The 16,408-nt window shown below is 29.7% G+C and overlaps 1 long non-coding RNA gene across 1 annotated transcript; it reads right to left on the bottom strand.

Annotated features, from left to right (window-relative positions):
* Positions 1-4,007: 4,007 nt before the first annotated feature.
* Positions 4,008-15,111, bottom strand: LOC124083809 (uncharacterized). The gene is made up of 3 exons (XR_006848916.2): positions 15,090-15,111; positions 8,766-8,876; positions 4,008-5,059 (listed from the first exon to the last, which is right to left on the bottom strand). It is a non-coding gene; the product is annotated as an uncharacterized LOC124083809 (long non-coding RNA).
* Positions 15,112-16,408: the final 1,297 nt, after the last annotated feature.

Raw genomic sequence — 16,408 nt, 5'->3', positions numbered from 1 at the left:
CAAGTGCATCCAACCTCTGTCTCATATACCATCTTCCTACTTATTTTTAAACCACATTTCAGAACATATGGGCCTTTTCACACATACTGTCTCTCTTCTTCTTAATATGTTCATTTATTAAAATACTTAACTTCTGCATTATTTCTTCCCTCCCATGTAACCCCTATTCTGACCTTTCTTGTTGATGCTATACTATCTGGTCACTGCCACCCTACATTCACTGGTCTCCTTCACCATCAGGTCATGTTAATTTCACTTGTTCCATATCTCTAATATTTCAACTTATCCATCTAGTAACCTTTAGTCTAAGTTACCATTGTGTCTCTTGCCTGAACCATTGCCACAGAATTTATCTATCCAGCTGTCATCTAAAATTATTCTTGTCCAAAGTGCTCTTGACCTTGTAGCCCTGTATTCTCTTCCCAGACTGTGGAACTATGTGATATGGTCTCCTGCACGTGTTCCTTTAATGTAGTTGTGATGATAAGGATAAATATGGACTTTCTAAACTTCTTTAGTTTTGCCATACAGTTGGAGATGCATGTCTTTACTGTACAAAAATAAAGAAAAGCTAAAGAAGGAGTCTTTGTCCTTACACATATTGCATTGAATTTGTACAGCAATTATTTTCTGTCTTGGAGGCAAATCATTATACAAACGTTTCTAAACTTCTTATACTCATATTTATGTTATTTGTAGATTATATACATATACTTATATAAAATTTATTCAACAAATACCATATCTATTATATCTTTATCACTTTTCTAAACTCTAGGTAAAGATTAGAAAGAAATTTAAAAGAAACAAGGATACTGAATTCATTGAGGTTCATTCTAACAAGATGGGAAAAAATTAACAAGTATGTTAGATGGAAAGAAGTACTATTAAAAATAATACAGTGCAAGGCTGCATAAGAGAAGAGATTTATTGAAAATAATATGATGTAAAAGATTATCAAGAAAGCCCTTTCAATTAGAAGACCTATAGCAGAGCCCGTAATGAAGAAAAAAGACACACAGACAAGAGCTATATGAATTATTATGGAAAAATGGTCATAGAATTTCAATGCTCCTGGGGTATAGTGATTAAAGAGCAGGGAACAACAGCAATTAAGATTAGAACAGGAGCCAATGCAAGATTATTTACAAGTGTGTATGTCCTGAAAAGAGCTATAAATTCTCCACTGGAGAATTCTGAAAAAAAATAAATAACAGATATGAATGCATTTTATTTTAAAAGGATCATTTGACTCTGGTATGGAATTGGAATTAGAGCTTAAATGGAAATTGTCCAAACCATGTTGGAAGCTATTGTAGAAAGAAAAAGGAGAGTCATTGCTTTAGAATGCTTTGATAGTTGTGCATTAAATAGAAGGAGTAGAGGTATCTTTGACATGTTTGTATTTTTTTTCTTTCTTTAAAAAAACCAAATATTACATATTTTGATTTAATACACTGTAGTTTTTTGATTTATGTTTTATCTTATTTTTTCTCTTTTCCCAAGGTATTATTTTAATTAGGATGCTTGTTGGATGCCTGTTATTCTTTTCCAAACTACTTGTTATGTTAAATAAAATGTGTTTATACCTCTTGATTAGCCAAATGAAAAAGATTTGATAATTAATTAAACAGTTTAGCTTGAATGCAGTATCACTAAGTCTTTATATAAAAACTATATTTGGCTAGTTTTTACTTTTCAAATTAAAGGCAATCCTGAATATTTCTTAAGTCACATTCACAAATTAGTAGATTTCTCAAACCAAAAGCCAGGCTTGAGAAATGGCTAGACAATTAAGGAACTAACACTATTCAGTTCCTTGACTTAACCATATTTTAATAACTTATTAAACCCCACTTTTTAAGAGTCTTTTCATGGAAATACAGACTGTCATTTCTGTCTTTGCATTTCCTCTATTGCCTCAATGGAAAACTGTCTTAACCTACAGTGAGTTTTTCTAATGCATTCTCCAAATCAAAGGTTTCTGGATTGTGGTAGTGTTGTTTGAAAATTAAATAGGATTCTAGTTCAGTCTTGGAATATATCATGTTGCAAAGCTAGAAGAAAGATAATATGGAAAATGGAACCAAAACACATTAAATATGGTCATAAAAAGAGTCAATTATGGCTTTGCAAAAGCCATTGTAAAGATGAAAAGATTGTTGGTATAAAAACTAATCTGTTTCTATTACTAACTAAGGTGTGTGATAATTATATTTATGTTATCATGGGTGAGCAGGCAATGGATATATAAAAGATAAGAACAGATGAACCAATCTCAGTGTTCCCTAATATATTACTACCATCAAGAGAAAGACATTAAGAGAAAGAGCAATGTTGTTATTCTACTGTGAAAAGGAAATTATGAAATTTTAAAGTTGTGCCAATACAAGCAAAGAGAAGTGGAAAGAGGAGTGAAATTGATCACTCTAAGCAGCTGGTCTCAGTAATTCAGTCTGCTCAAATAAATGTTTATGATAGGAAGTCAGCAGCACATGTAAGCTGCAATTTATGAATATAGGAACTAACTCTTCTCTAAAATACTCCATCAAAATACATATTTTAAAACCAATATGCAATGGATGAAATCCCATTTTCCTAGATGAATGTCTACTAAGAGCAGATCAGGCATAGTTAAGTCTATTTCTCTAGCATTAATATTTACATCAGGATAGTTAGGCACATATAAATGAGAATAACACACTTTTATAACACTCTAAATTATTGGCTAGCACAATTTGACAAAAATAACCTTATGTGCATTAGAAATGCAAAGTTAATTTGTTACATTTTATACTTATATTTATACAATTCAATACATAAAGATGTGCTTTTACTAGTCATTGGTTTTGTTTTAATATGGCTTATTTAAAAACATATTTGAAACCTCAACTGTTTTTCATACAGAGCAAGCATCATGGCTCAGTACAATTTTAAGGAGGATAAAGAAAGCAATACAAGTTTCTATAAATGAAGAGAAGAAAGTGTTAGACTTTACAATTACATATTTACCTTTTCAAATTTAAAGAGTGATAACATAATGTGTTGCAAAAATATAGTATCATAATATCTTTCTGTGTTAAAATTTTGGATATAATAAAAAATATAATTTATTGTCAAATTTAACTGTGATGTTATGCAATTAAAATTCATGTTCCAGAATTGCACTGTCTGATATGCTTGCCTGTAGGAACAGTTCTAGACTTACTACTGGATACATATTGTACAGGGAAAACATAAAATATTTCCCTCATCCCAAGATATATAGGACAATGCTATTCCAGAAAATATTAAATATAGACAGACAATTTAATGGTGAACTCTTTTTTTGGTTCTTTATTACATATGTGAACTACAGTGGAAATTTAAAATTAGCTCATAATTTGATTTGAAAACATAAAATCCATAACAATTTTGAATGAAACTTCACACAGTAATGCTGTTTCTTTTCGTTAAATGCTTTTCTAAATCAGTTAAGAAAGAAAAAAAATGGTAAGATTAAATCACTATTGATTAAACATTTTCTAGCACTGAGACTCTTATTCCATATTGCTTCTTAAATATGTTTAAAATTAAACCAACTAATCTTTACAAATAGAATATAATGTAGAGCCAAGAAAGTGGAGGACTTGACTACTTTAGGGTATAATTTTTATTCATTTGTGTAGAAAAATATAATTCCCATACTACAATTCACATAAACTATTCCTTAAACTATATATATATATATATATATATATATATATATATATATAGAGAGAGAGAGAGAGAGAGAGAGAGAGAGAAAGAGAGAGAGTTAGAGAGAGAGATTAACATATATATATACACACTAATTTTTATTTTCAAACTACTTTTAATGACAAAATTAATGCAATAAACTTATATCCATCATTGTTTGAAAATTTAATTATTAAACATTCACATGATATTTCTTAAATTAAGAGTTGTGTGGATATGTGTCCTTCCAGAATTCTCTAATCCTTGTTAAAAGAAAAAATTCAGACAAATTAAATTTAATAGTTTATTTGAGTAAAGAGTGATTTATGAACTGGACACTTCTCAGAATTCAAGGAGGTTCAGAGTTCCATCAGTGGTGTAAGCAGCAAGCGTATACAGACTGAACATGGAAGCAAAATGGAAAAGTTATCTGATTGGAAAACAGCTTGATATTCCCATTAATTGGACATGTTCTAGCTGGTTGGTAGCCTATGACTAACTGGAACTTATCAATGATTGGCTGAAACATGGCTATTCAAAAAAAAAAAAAAAACACTCCTAATTAGGTGTATGTTGGTTGATGTAGTAAATAAGATTATGGCTTGTTATCTATGAACTCAAAAATACAGCAATATATTCAAGCTAATGGTCTTTTCTTTGCTTATTTAATACTCCTTTTAGCAACATTTTCAAAATAATAGTAAAATATCTGTTCACATAAAAACAATTAACTTCTGTTCCAAAATATAATCAGGATGTCCAGATATTCTTTGAAACTATTCCTTAAACTTGGAGAAAGTCACTTAAAATTGTTGTTCTCCTATTTCCTTTTAAAATTGTTTTCTGTGAATATTTTGCATTAGACACTCTCTAATATTACTGGAGAGACTGTGATTCTATCTTAAACCCCTTGAATTTAGGATTATTACTTGTTCAGTTAAGGCAACAGTGCACATAGTAGACACATAATAATTGTTCAACTAAATTAATAAATAATGCCCTAAATTTGTCACAGGCATACCCTATAATGTTTAATCAATGAATATTAATTTATGGATTACAATATGCCCAAGAAGTCTTGAAGAAGACTGGTATACTCCTTCATTAATGTATTACCTATATTCCTTCACTAATTTAAAGGTAAGCACTGTCTTCTTAACTCAATCCTTTTGTGTTCATCAAACATTGCAAGATTTTTCAGAACTTTTCTTTCTCAGAAAAAAAATAATAAAGTTTCTCGGAATTCAACTACAAAGACTCAAAATAAAAAGGCAATTGGTCTGTTAAATATGCATCTTTTGAGTTCTTTCCGATCCTTTCTGCTTCTTGTCTAGATGGTAACCTGGAAGACAGAAAAAGTTCATGTGGGCACCATATAGCTTTATGGCAAAGAACAGTTGGATAAGTACTGAAAATTTCACATTTTGATTTTTATTTTTCTATATATTGAACCACAGTGGTGGTGTAATGGATTCATATTGTTTTTACAACCTTAAAATATTCGCTTAAACTGTCCAAGCATCAATTTGCACTGTTGAAAACCGTGGACAGTAATGTCTGCCTTTTTGAACCCAGCAGGCTCTCTGAGTGTTAAATTAAATCACTATTACAAACATTCTTTGAAAGTAAGAATTCATATTTAAAGACATATTATACTTTAAGATAAACTTTTAAAATTCATAAAGTACTCAAGAAGTATATCTAATGGAATTTTTTGTCATTGAGAATTTTATTTACAAATTCCTTAGATGACAGGTCTTGGGTTGTAGCTCACTGCAGAGTACATGCTGGCTCAACAGTAAATAAATAAACATAAAATGAGATTGTTTTGATCAATATATTTATAATATTTGATGCTTTTAAGATTACTTGTTGTGATTTTGAGTGCACACAACAGTTTGAGAAATTAAAGGTAATTGGCTGATAAATATGTCTTGGGTTCTCAGGAAAACTTGCTATCAGCTCACATTTTAGGGACTCTGACTTGTCATAGAAATTCTATCAGGTAATTCACAGACTAACTTTAAATTAATGTAATTTTTAAAAGTTACAAATAATTAATTAATGACTAAAAATTATTGTCTATAAAAAGACTGACAAGCATCCTTAGATAACTCTATCCAACCATCAGTACTCCACAATCTATTATTTATCTACTCATTGCATGAGTCATATATCCAATAGGACTTGACATTGAAAATTTTAAGTGTTTTAGTTAAAATCTAAGTTATATACCGTTCAAGTGATTGTTGGGAGCAGCAACTGAATTATGCGTCCCGAACTGTCCTGTGACAGAGGCTATGCCCCTCTGGAGAACACTTGGTGCAAAATCAGTAATGAAGATAGCCAGTTGTTACGGTGACACCCTGTTCAATAGGTAGTTCTGTGCCAGTCATGGAGCTATTCATTTCTTTTCCTTGCTCAGGGAGTAGAAAGTTATGGGTGAAAGCTGATAATCATAATTGGGCTGTTAATACTCATGACCTTGATTGTACTTGCTTTGAAGAAACTTTCCCACAATAAATCCTTGTGATGTTTAAACTTATATAAAAAGATGCCAAACTTCTCACAGTCAGGCTTCCGCCATCAGAGATTGGCTGAACCACCAAGCCCCAGCTTTTTCTCCATTCATATGTCTGTTGTCTTTTTCCATCCCCTCATTGATGGATTTGGTTACCCCTGAATAGGTTATTGCGCAGGTTGAGACAAGTGATACTGATTTTAATATTTAAACTGAGGCTAAAAAATCATAAATTTTTAAATACTAAAATTACAGAAGTGTCAACAAACTGAAGGAACTTACAGACAGTTCTTTTTCATCTGAAATAGTTTTTAAAATATAAGAAGCTTCAACTCAGTATCAGACCCACCATTTTCATTGGTAATATGGATAAAAACAGAAGTTTCAGCTTATCTTATATTTGGAAGGGCCGAGTTTCTGGGAATTTTGTTACATTTCTTGCCTTTGTTCTCATAGGTGAGAGCCCCACTTTTTAGAATTCATTGTACCAATTATATTTGTACTTTACAGTAGTGTTAAGTCAGTTTTCCTTAATGACATAGATTGATGTTTTCATTTTCTAGAATAGTGAACATGATCACTCAGTGAGGATTATGCCTTATTTTCTGTAAGTAGAATATGATATTAATATTTTAAGTTTTTCGAAATTATTTAAAACTTGTCATGCTGTTTGTCCTCATTGAGTGATAATTAATGAAACAGTATTTGTAATATGTAATAAGTTTCATGAGTGAAAGCCATTGAATAAGTACTAGAGTACCATCTATTCATATTAAAGAATAATTAATTTGAGATTCTCCCGATTTTCTTTTCATCCAAGGAAATTAAGAAAACTGAGTAATAAGAAACCTAATTAAGTAAATTTCTTTTTTTTTCAGAAAATTTCTTAAGAAACCTAATTAAAGAAATTTTCTTGTTTCATTACAGAACACTTGGTTGGAATAATTCTAGCCTGGTAAGCATCTTCTGCTAATAATGATTTCAAAAGCAGGAGAAACAACAATAACAACAATAAAAGCAAAGTTATTTTAAATGGTTAAAGGTATTTTTTTTTCTTTTTCCCACTTGTTTAAAAATAGTAATTATTAATTACACTGTTCACATAACTTTATTATGTAAAACTGTTTCCTCTTGTACTGTGCTATGCAATTTATACAGAATGAAGTTTTTAATGTTAATTATTACTAAATTTCACTAGACTTTTTAATTCAATAAGCCACTTAGCATTCATTTACCTAAACCAGTTTTTGTTCTGATAAATAAAGTATTTTTATTTTTTAAAAATGCGGACATTATGACATATCATCAAACCACATTTATTAATTTTACAAAGAAATTTTGAGAATTAAAAAACTAATTAAATTGAAATATCAGGCTAATGGTAGTCTAAGTAAATACTACATACAATAAAATAATAAAGTCACTTTATGTTTTGTAATTAATATCCTTCTGTCTAGTGTTCTTATCATTATTACCATATTTTCTATAAAGTATAACTATCTTTTCAGTGAAAAATTATAAACAATTTTGAGTAAGCCTCAAGAGTAGACTATCATAAATAAAATAAGTTTATCAATGGTATTTTTTATTAAATATATTTTCATTCAATGCATTTGACTGGCATGTTGAAATTTAAGATAAACAACTTTCTAATTAATAATTTAATTTTTGAAGATGAGCTTAATTTTTAAAATAATATAATTTTGATAAGAATTTACAACATATTTGGTAATTTAAAATAAATTCTGAATTGTTCACATTATCCCTAGGCACACATTATATACTCACTTGAATTAGAAAATTATCACCACAAATATCTGCACTTAGATTTACCTAGTAATTATTTTTAAAATGGGAGAATTGTTTTAGATTCAGACAAATTATAGATTGCTTTTTTCAGAATGATAATGTATTTATATTTAAATAATTTATTTATATATAAATACATATATTAGATATGTATTTTTCAATGAGAGAATTTGTTCTACTTTCCAGATATATAAATTAAAGAACCATGAATCTGATTTGAAACTTAGAAGCAAAATAGTTTTGGGAGTAGATTAGAAAATGTGTCAGTGGTACAAAACTTTTCATTTAAAAATTACTAGGCATACGCTATTCATATAAGATAATTAGTTAAAACTGAAGGAGAATTATCACATATTAAGAATCAATAACAATAGACAAAAGATTTTCAATTCTAGTATTAAGTTCATATATTCAATGTTGTTTGTATTATTTTTATTATTATTATTATTATTATTATTATTTTAAATTTGACTCATTTAAGAGTAGTTCTGAGAGAAAACCTGCTTTTCTTTCCTAATCCTGTATTGGCTTCTATTTTCTATTTTGTTTTTTCTTTCTTTTTTTTTTTTTTCAATTATATAGGAGTTGGGCTTAACTACCTTATAAAAAGAGGGTGTTTTTTTCTCCTAACAAAATTATGGATATTTAATACCTTGAAAGATGAAAACAATAGAAGAATTCTAGATTGTAGGAACATCTCACTTGAAGATTAGCTTACCCACATAGCTGTGGTATGTCCTCCTATTATCCTGTCACTCATATTTGTGGTCCCCAGGAGATACATACAATTAAAGAAGGCATTGGAAGATGATATTCTGGAAAACATGATCTGTTAGAGAGAATGAATCAAACTTAGGAGTAGTTGTGACCTATGACGAACATTTTGTTTTTCTAGATTTATGCATTGGCATTCTTCCTAAGTTCCTGCTCTGCATTAACCAATATCCAACTTAATGTTGAGGTTTAGGTGAAAATCCTGCAATGACTTTGTTCCTCTTGCATCTATGCATGTGGAGGCTGCAGCCAGTGCCCTCCTTATGCGTGGTAGCAGATGACCTCTGGCTCTGAATCTCTATTGGGTTAACAAAATCACAGTTAGTTTGGTGGTTCTCACTTTCTTCAAGTCTTTCCAAGAGTTTTCATGTTAATTAACTTTCACATTGAAATACCTACATATTTTTGTTCTTTTAAACTCTAGAGCAAAATATATATTTTATTATTAATTAAATTCCTGAAAAGATGCAACATAGGACATATTTAAGAGAGTAAGGGAGCAAAAGAGAAAAAAAAAGAGTAGAGTTTTTAAAAGAAGAGCATCAGGATTCAAATGACACCAGTTCTTGTTAGAAATCAGAGAGGACTTTAGCAGAACTTCTTCAAGATTGTTTCCCTGAGCATAGTTTTCAGTTTTAGAGACCACACTCCAGAATGAAAACAATGAATGAGGAAAAGCCATATCATTGCAGTATAGGAGTGAAATCTGAATTTTCTGAGGTCAGAGAAGTTCCCACAGGCACACAGAGGTATAAGAAGTTCACACCAAAGATTGAGAAAAAACTGCATTAGTTTTCAGCGATAACAGAAATGGTTGAAAACTTGAAAAAGGCATTATTATTTCTAAAGTTAATCTTTCCATTTCAGAATAAAATTTCCAAACACTAAAAAGTGCTAAATAATGATTAGCAGATATGCAAAGTATCAAAAAATTCCCTTCTATTCTCATTTTCTTTAGAAGCTATTAACAGAGATAACATGTCAGAAAAAAAATAATATTTGAAAATCCATTTTGGAAAGTTTTAGAGAGCTGTGAGATTGCTCTCTTAGAAAATGAAAATTAATTCTAAAAGCATGATAGGTTTGCATATCTTAAAAACAAACTTTTATTTATGGAAGAATTGTTTAATTAGCTACTGATTTATGAAAATAACAGAAAATGAAGTAAATGAAAACAGCAATGATTAACTCTGTGGAAACAAATAAAAAATCTGTATAAGAAATGAAAATTAATAATTGTAGATTACTTGCTTCCATTACAGAGAAAGCAATGCATATTAAATATAATGTGTGTAATATATTATCACATTTGTGAATATTTACAGGTAAATGGATGGAGTTAGAGAAGATAATGCTAATTTGAAGTTAACCAATCCCAAATAAACAAATGTCGAATGTTTTCTTTGATATAAGGAGGCTGATTCCTAGTGGTATAGGGAGAGGGAGCTTGGGAAGAATAGATGAACTCTAGTTAGGGCAGAGGGGTTGGAGGGGAAGGGACGGGGAGTGGGGTAATTAATGATGGTGGAATGTGATGATCATTACTATCCAAAGTACATGTAAAAAGACACGAATTGGTGTGAATATACTTTGTATACAACCGGAGATATGAAAATTTGTGCTATATATGTGTAATAAGAATTATAATGCATTCTGCTGTCATATATAAATAAATAAATATATAAATATATATATATATATATATATATATATATGTACATTATGGAAATATATGCAGAACAATATCAGAAGCTAGAAGAAAAATCTTTACAGTGGTTGTATCTAGGATAGTCTGCATGGGAAACTGTGGAAAATTCTTTTACATTTCAGTGACACTACAAAAACTACTTGAAATTGTAGATCTTTTATGTAGGATATAATAGAAGCAAAAGTAGCTTTTTAATAGGATTATGAAGTTGAGTTTGGTTTGTGATTTGAAATCAATAGTTTATTAAACATCAAAATTTATTATTATTATTATTATTATTATTATTATTATTATTATTATGATGGTCGTGCTGGGGATTGAACCAAGAGCCTTATGCATGCAAGGCAAGCACTCTACCAACTGAGCTATATTCCCTGCAAATATCAAAATTTAAATGATATATTCTTTAGCCTTAAATTTTTTAATTCACCATGCATTTGACAAAGCAAAAACCAATAATCAAAATTTAAGGTGAATAAATTTAATTTAAAACGAATAAAAGTCAAAAATCATATTTTCTTTCTTTCTTTTTTCTTTTTTAGATTCTCTATCTGCAAAGCTTTTACTTTGAAATAAAAATATACTGTATTTTTCTTAGAACATTCTCCTTGACTTCCTATTGTCTTCTAGATTTAAAAATTGCCTTGGTATATTCTAAGGCAAATTTATCTTGATGCTTACCCTCAAGATAAACTATATACCACTTTCATTATAATTAAAGCATACAGAATTTATTGGTGAATAACTATAGTCCTGTGTTATGGTTTAGATATGAGGTTGTCCCCCTAAAGTCATTAGTGAGTTGATGCAAGTATTCTCAGAAGTGAAATGCTTTGATTACAAGAGTTGTTACATATTCTATGGCTTAATCCAGTGATATGAATTAACTAGGTTACTGTAGGCAGGTAGGGTATGACTCAAGGAAAGCAGATCACTGGATGTGATTTGGGGGTTTACATTTTGTCCCTGGAGATCTGAGCCCCCCCCCCCGTGTGTGTGTGTGTGTGTGTGTGTGTGTGTGTGTGTTTCCAGGCTGCCCTATCCTGAGCTGCTTTTCTTTATCATGCCCCCCTGCAATGACACTCTACCTCATCTTGGGTCCAAAGCTATGGAGTAATGAACCAAGTGATCTACTTATCTAAAAGTACTTAAAATGAGACCAATAAAATATCCTTAATCAAAGCAAATGATCTCAAGATGACTTTAAAACCATTAATTGACCATTAAAATGGATTTCCAAGTTAAAAATGGTATGAAACTCCTAGATCAAACTGAATTATGTTATAGTTATCTAACTATAAGATACTTGTAATAGATTTCATGGAACTTGTGTCTGATAGTTTATAAAAACAACTCATGAATAACAGGGGAAACAATTTCTTGAGTTGGCATGAGCAGAGAATGAGGTTTATGTATTTCAAATACAAATAATAAACTGATCACTTGAAGCATCAGAAGATTAATAATATAAAAAAATCCACAAAGTTTATAGAAGCCTTCAAAATTTGTGGCTGATTGCTTTCAAAGTATAAAAATGCTTTCAGAGCCTGTGGAATACTCAGAGCAGTTATATTAGCAATTCTTGTGTTGGTTATGCAATCCCATTCTTCAAACAATGGAACATATTTTATTTTAATTGAATAACTATTAAAAATATTTTAAATAAATTTCCTAGGGAAGAAGTATAATTTTTGGAGGAAAACATTTAACTATGTTTAATAAAATCTAAAACATGCTTGGTGAGTTGACATCTTTATTAGTTGAGAGGTAGCTTAATAAATACTTCATCCAATTATTTTAGGTAAATCAATCTACATCCTAATATATCATAAGAAGACAGTTGTTTTATAGATGACCTGACAAGGGGGTTTCTACTTTGTTAATCCAACTTGTACTGAACAATTTCATTTGTGGATACTCCTTTTTTAAGTCCTTCATTTGACATTATATTAGTTTCTAAGACTATTAGCCTCTAAGAAACTGGGGAGACTAACTAACTTTTTTTCTTCAGAACATTGAGGTTATAGTAAAAGATAAATGCAAAATATGTAGATAGCATAATATATTTGAAAATTACAATTACATAGATTAAATTTATTTCTATATATCAATCCCATGTTAAACATTTTGTATTAATTTTCACACATAATTCTAATATAGGTAACACTTGTGAAAAAAGTTATTATTCACATTTCAAAGACAAAGGAAGTAAAATTTAGAACAATCATGTAATGGACTTAGAGTCATGCTATTTTTTTTTATTTCTCAGCCAAAATATAATTCAAATCATCTGAGTCTAGACCCCTAAACATTTTACTATATTATCCATTCTGTGAATCAGAAAAGGCCCCATTCAAAAGGCATTTTTATTTGTCTTTAAATCACTTATTCTCAAAAGCAGCCAGTTGAATGAGTAATGCTATTTAAAACCAGCATTAAAAAAAACCTGAAATTAAGAAATTTACACCATTATTTGTAGACTAAGTATTTTACATAGATGTATTCAATTTTTCTAAATATCTCCAAGTTGAAATGTGCAGGCAGAATATTAAACAGAATTTCTGACTTCATATTATCAAAGCCATGACATATATATCATACATATTATAGTGAGCATTTAAGAAATCTGATCTGTACAACTTCAAAATGAAGAGATTCTAGAATAAAGAGACACAGATGCTGGAAGAGAAAGGAAATGAGGAAAAAATAATCCCTTGGGAAAATATTACTGGACAAAACAAAACATGAAAGGATGGCACAAATGTAACCTGATAAAAATGTCAAAGGGAAAAAAAAGAAGCAGCAATTAGGCCAAGAGACCACTATGTGCAAAGAATCCATGAGGACAAAACACTTGGCACATCAGAAAGAAGCCTGGTAATGGCCCATGTGAGCCTCACATATTCTTTCAAATGTGCCTGAAAAAGGAGATCACAGACTGACCACACAGTGCTCCTGGACCACAATAATGATATACATCTCTTGTTAAAGAGCAATAAGAATCAAGTATCAAAGAATCTTAATCAAGGTATAAAAATGGTAACTTGTCAATGAATACTTATTTGAACAATGGATTTAAACTTTAATACCTATCATTCAGTATCATTTTGGTTTATATTATCAAACTTATTGAATTTGAAATTAGTTTGCTTTGCTATTTATGAAATCCCAGATGGAAAAAATTACACTACTGAGTCAGATGATAGATTTTGTAAAGAAAATGTAGCTCATATTTTAAAAATATACTCAATGTAGGCTTTTGATAAACCATGCATATTGATATTCTCTAAAGACACATGCACTGAGTCTTAATACATGGGAGGGTGTAATATTGAAGTAGTTATTACAATGCTCTCCTCTAAGATTTTAAATTAAAATTTCTGTAAAGTGCAAGTTTTTGTATCTATTAATAATTTAAAATTATAGCCTTGTGCCATTTTTTCATTTATTATGATGTCAGCTGAGATACTGATGTGTAGGTAGTTCGATTTTTCCTTTAGATTGTAGGCGCTCTGTAAGGTAAAAACATGCCCAGATCAGATAGGCAAGGATAGGATTTCAAGTCTACCAGATCTCAACACTTTTAATTGGGGAAACTGAGGTACTCAAAATGTGATCTCTGAAATAGCAGAATCAACATTTTTTTCTGGAAATTGTTAGAAATGTAAGGTCTTTGATCTTTAATTTCAGGGTGAAAGCCCAGGACTAAATTTAATAAATCCTTCAAGTGATTTCAGTGTACACTGATGTTTGAGAATTGTTTTAAATCTTAGGATCTTCTGTTATGATATTCATTTAATTGTATTATCCATTTCATCAGACTCCAATGGTTATATTACACATCCCTTGCAAAGGGATAGTATACTGATTACTAATATTTCTCAAAGAATATTAACTAATATTAAGATAATGATTAGACTATTTGACTAGAAAGAACAGTCACTTGATTGATAAAAATGAATGTCAGAACAGTGGATTTCAAAATTTGGAGTTGAGAGCAGCATCACTGAGAATTTGTCAGAAACAAATACCTGGCCCCCACCCAACTCCTTTGAAACCAACAACTCTGGAAAAATTATGGGTCTTATTAAGCTCTCCAGGTTAAAATGATGCTTGCAAAAGTTATAGAATTGCTGGATCAGGAAGTTGATAGATAACCCTTTTCAATTGCCACAATTAAAAATATTTTACTTCTATCATCAATCCTACCCTTGAAGTAAACTGATGATATCATTTTAAAAATAAAGATTAATTACATATACAATATTACAGTATTTGAAAATGTCATCTTCTAAATCTTTTGCTATTTAACTCAGAATGATATAAAAATAAGACTAACATAATTGGGCAAATATCATGGATAGACAAATAATAAATAACAGAGATATATTGGAAAACATCAAGATTATAGTTTGTAATATAAACAATTCTATAGTTTCTTATGTGTGACAAAGAGTTTAGATGAAAAAAAGTTGAAATTACTATATACCCAAAATAAGTACAATAATCAAAAAGTTAAGAAATTTAAAATTACTGAAACTGAGTATTTATAATCTATACCTTGTCCTGAACTGATGATTTCAAATTGAAAAATGTTTAAGTTCATAAAGTATATATACATGTACCTATATATTTTATTCCAATAAATGAGAAATGATATTAAATTTAATGTTGCAAAAATGAATTGATTTTAGAAATTTGTGAAAAATTAATAAATTCTCAGCCACTTGTTCAACATATAACACTTGATTGTAAGAAAAAAAAATCTGTGCCTCATGTCCCTGTATGTTTTTGTTTTCAGTACATATACACATATACACACATATACATACACCATATGCCAGAAAAATTATACTTAGATTAGAATTGTGCTCATTAATTGTGTTTTTCATCAAGGAAATCACATCCAAATATTTATGAAAATTGTTTCTAAATTTCTTTTAGAGATGAATAATAGGATATTTAAATTTTGTCTGCAAAAGTGGGGGTACATAATAATTTTGATTAGTTTGTGTGCTTACAAAATTCTAAATCTGGTTCCAAAATTATTCAAAAAGTAATAAAGTGTGGTATCTGCTATCTGCTCAATAATTCACTGTTATCTCCTTTGATAGCACAAGGCTACACACCATTATTCTAAAATTTGTATGATAATATCTCTAGAAAAATATAATATTATAATTATTGTCAAATAATTGTCAAAGCAAAAATATAAATTAACACTTCAGGTTTTAAAATATGAAGAACATGTCAAGTATAGGAATATTATTGAGGTAATGTAAAGTGTATAACAGAAATTCTGTCATAGCCACTAATATACACAAAATCATATATGATATTTGTCATTGGTACATGTTATTTGTTGCTTAAAATAAATACCATGTTCTTGAACTAATCCCATATATATTTATGTACAGTTTCAGGAACTGTCTCATTAGTCAGGTACTTCAGGGACTCACCCAAAGAAGTCCATACTGTCCTGACCGTCTCTATTCAAAATACAAACTTTAATCTGAAAATAGATGGTTTAAAGTTAGATAGCAGTTATATATCTGTCTGTCATTTTTGATCTTTAGTCTCTTTAACAAAATTTCAACAGTCAGTTGATAGACAACATAAGATATTTTTTAAATCAACTCATGAAGAGTATAAATGGTACCAAACCCTACCACATCTGGCCAAATGTTACTTGTGCCATCATAATATTTCTTAAAAATGTACTCTCTTTCATAAAAGTATAAAATAAAATACTTTAATATACAACTTGTTGTTTCACTTCCATGAGTAGTACAATATTTGATTACATCTTAGTAAAGACAGGAAAGCAGATGTACATATACTATTATCATACATGAGCTTAGAGAAGAGTTGCTATTGCT

The sequence above is a fragment of the Marmota monax genome, unplaced genomic scaffold, assembly GCF_021218885.2.
Source record: "Marmota monax isolate L192 unplaced genomic scaffold, Marmota_monax_Labrador192_F-V1.1 WCK01_AAM20220418_F8-fsc00016, whole genome shotgun sequence".
In the NCBI taxonomy this organism is placed as follows: domain Eukaryota; kingdom Metazoa; phylum Chordata; class Mammalia; order Rodentia; family Sciuridae; genus Marmota; species Marmota monax.
The sequence above is the reverse complement of the archived record's forward strand: the minus strand, read 5'-3'. Positions and strand labels throughout refer to the sequence as shown.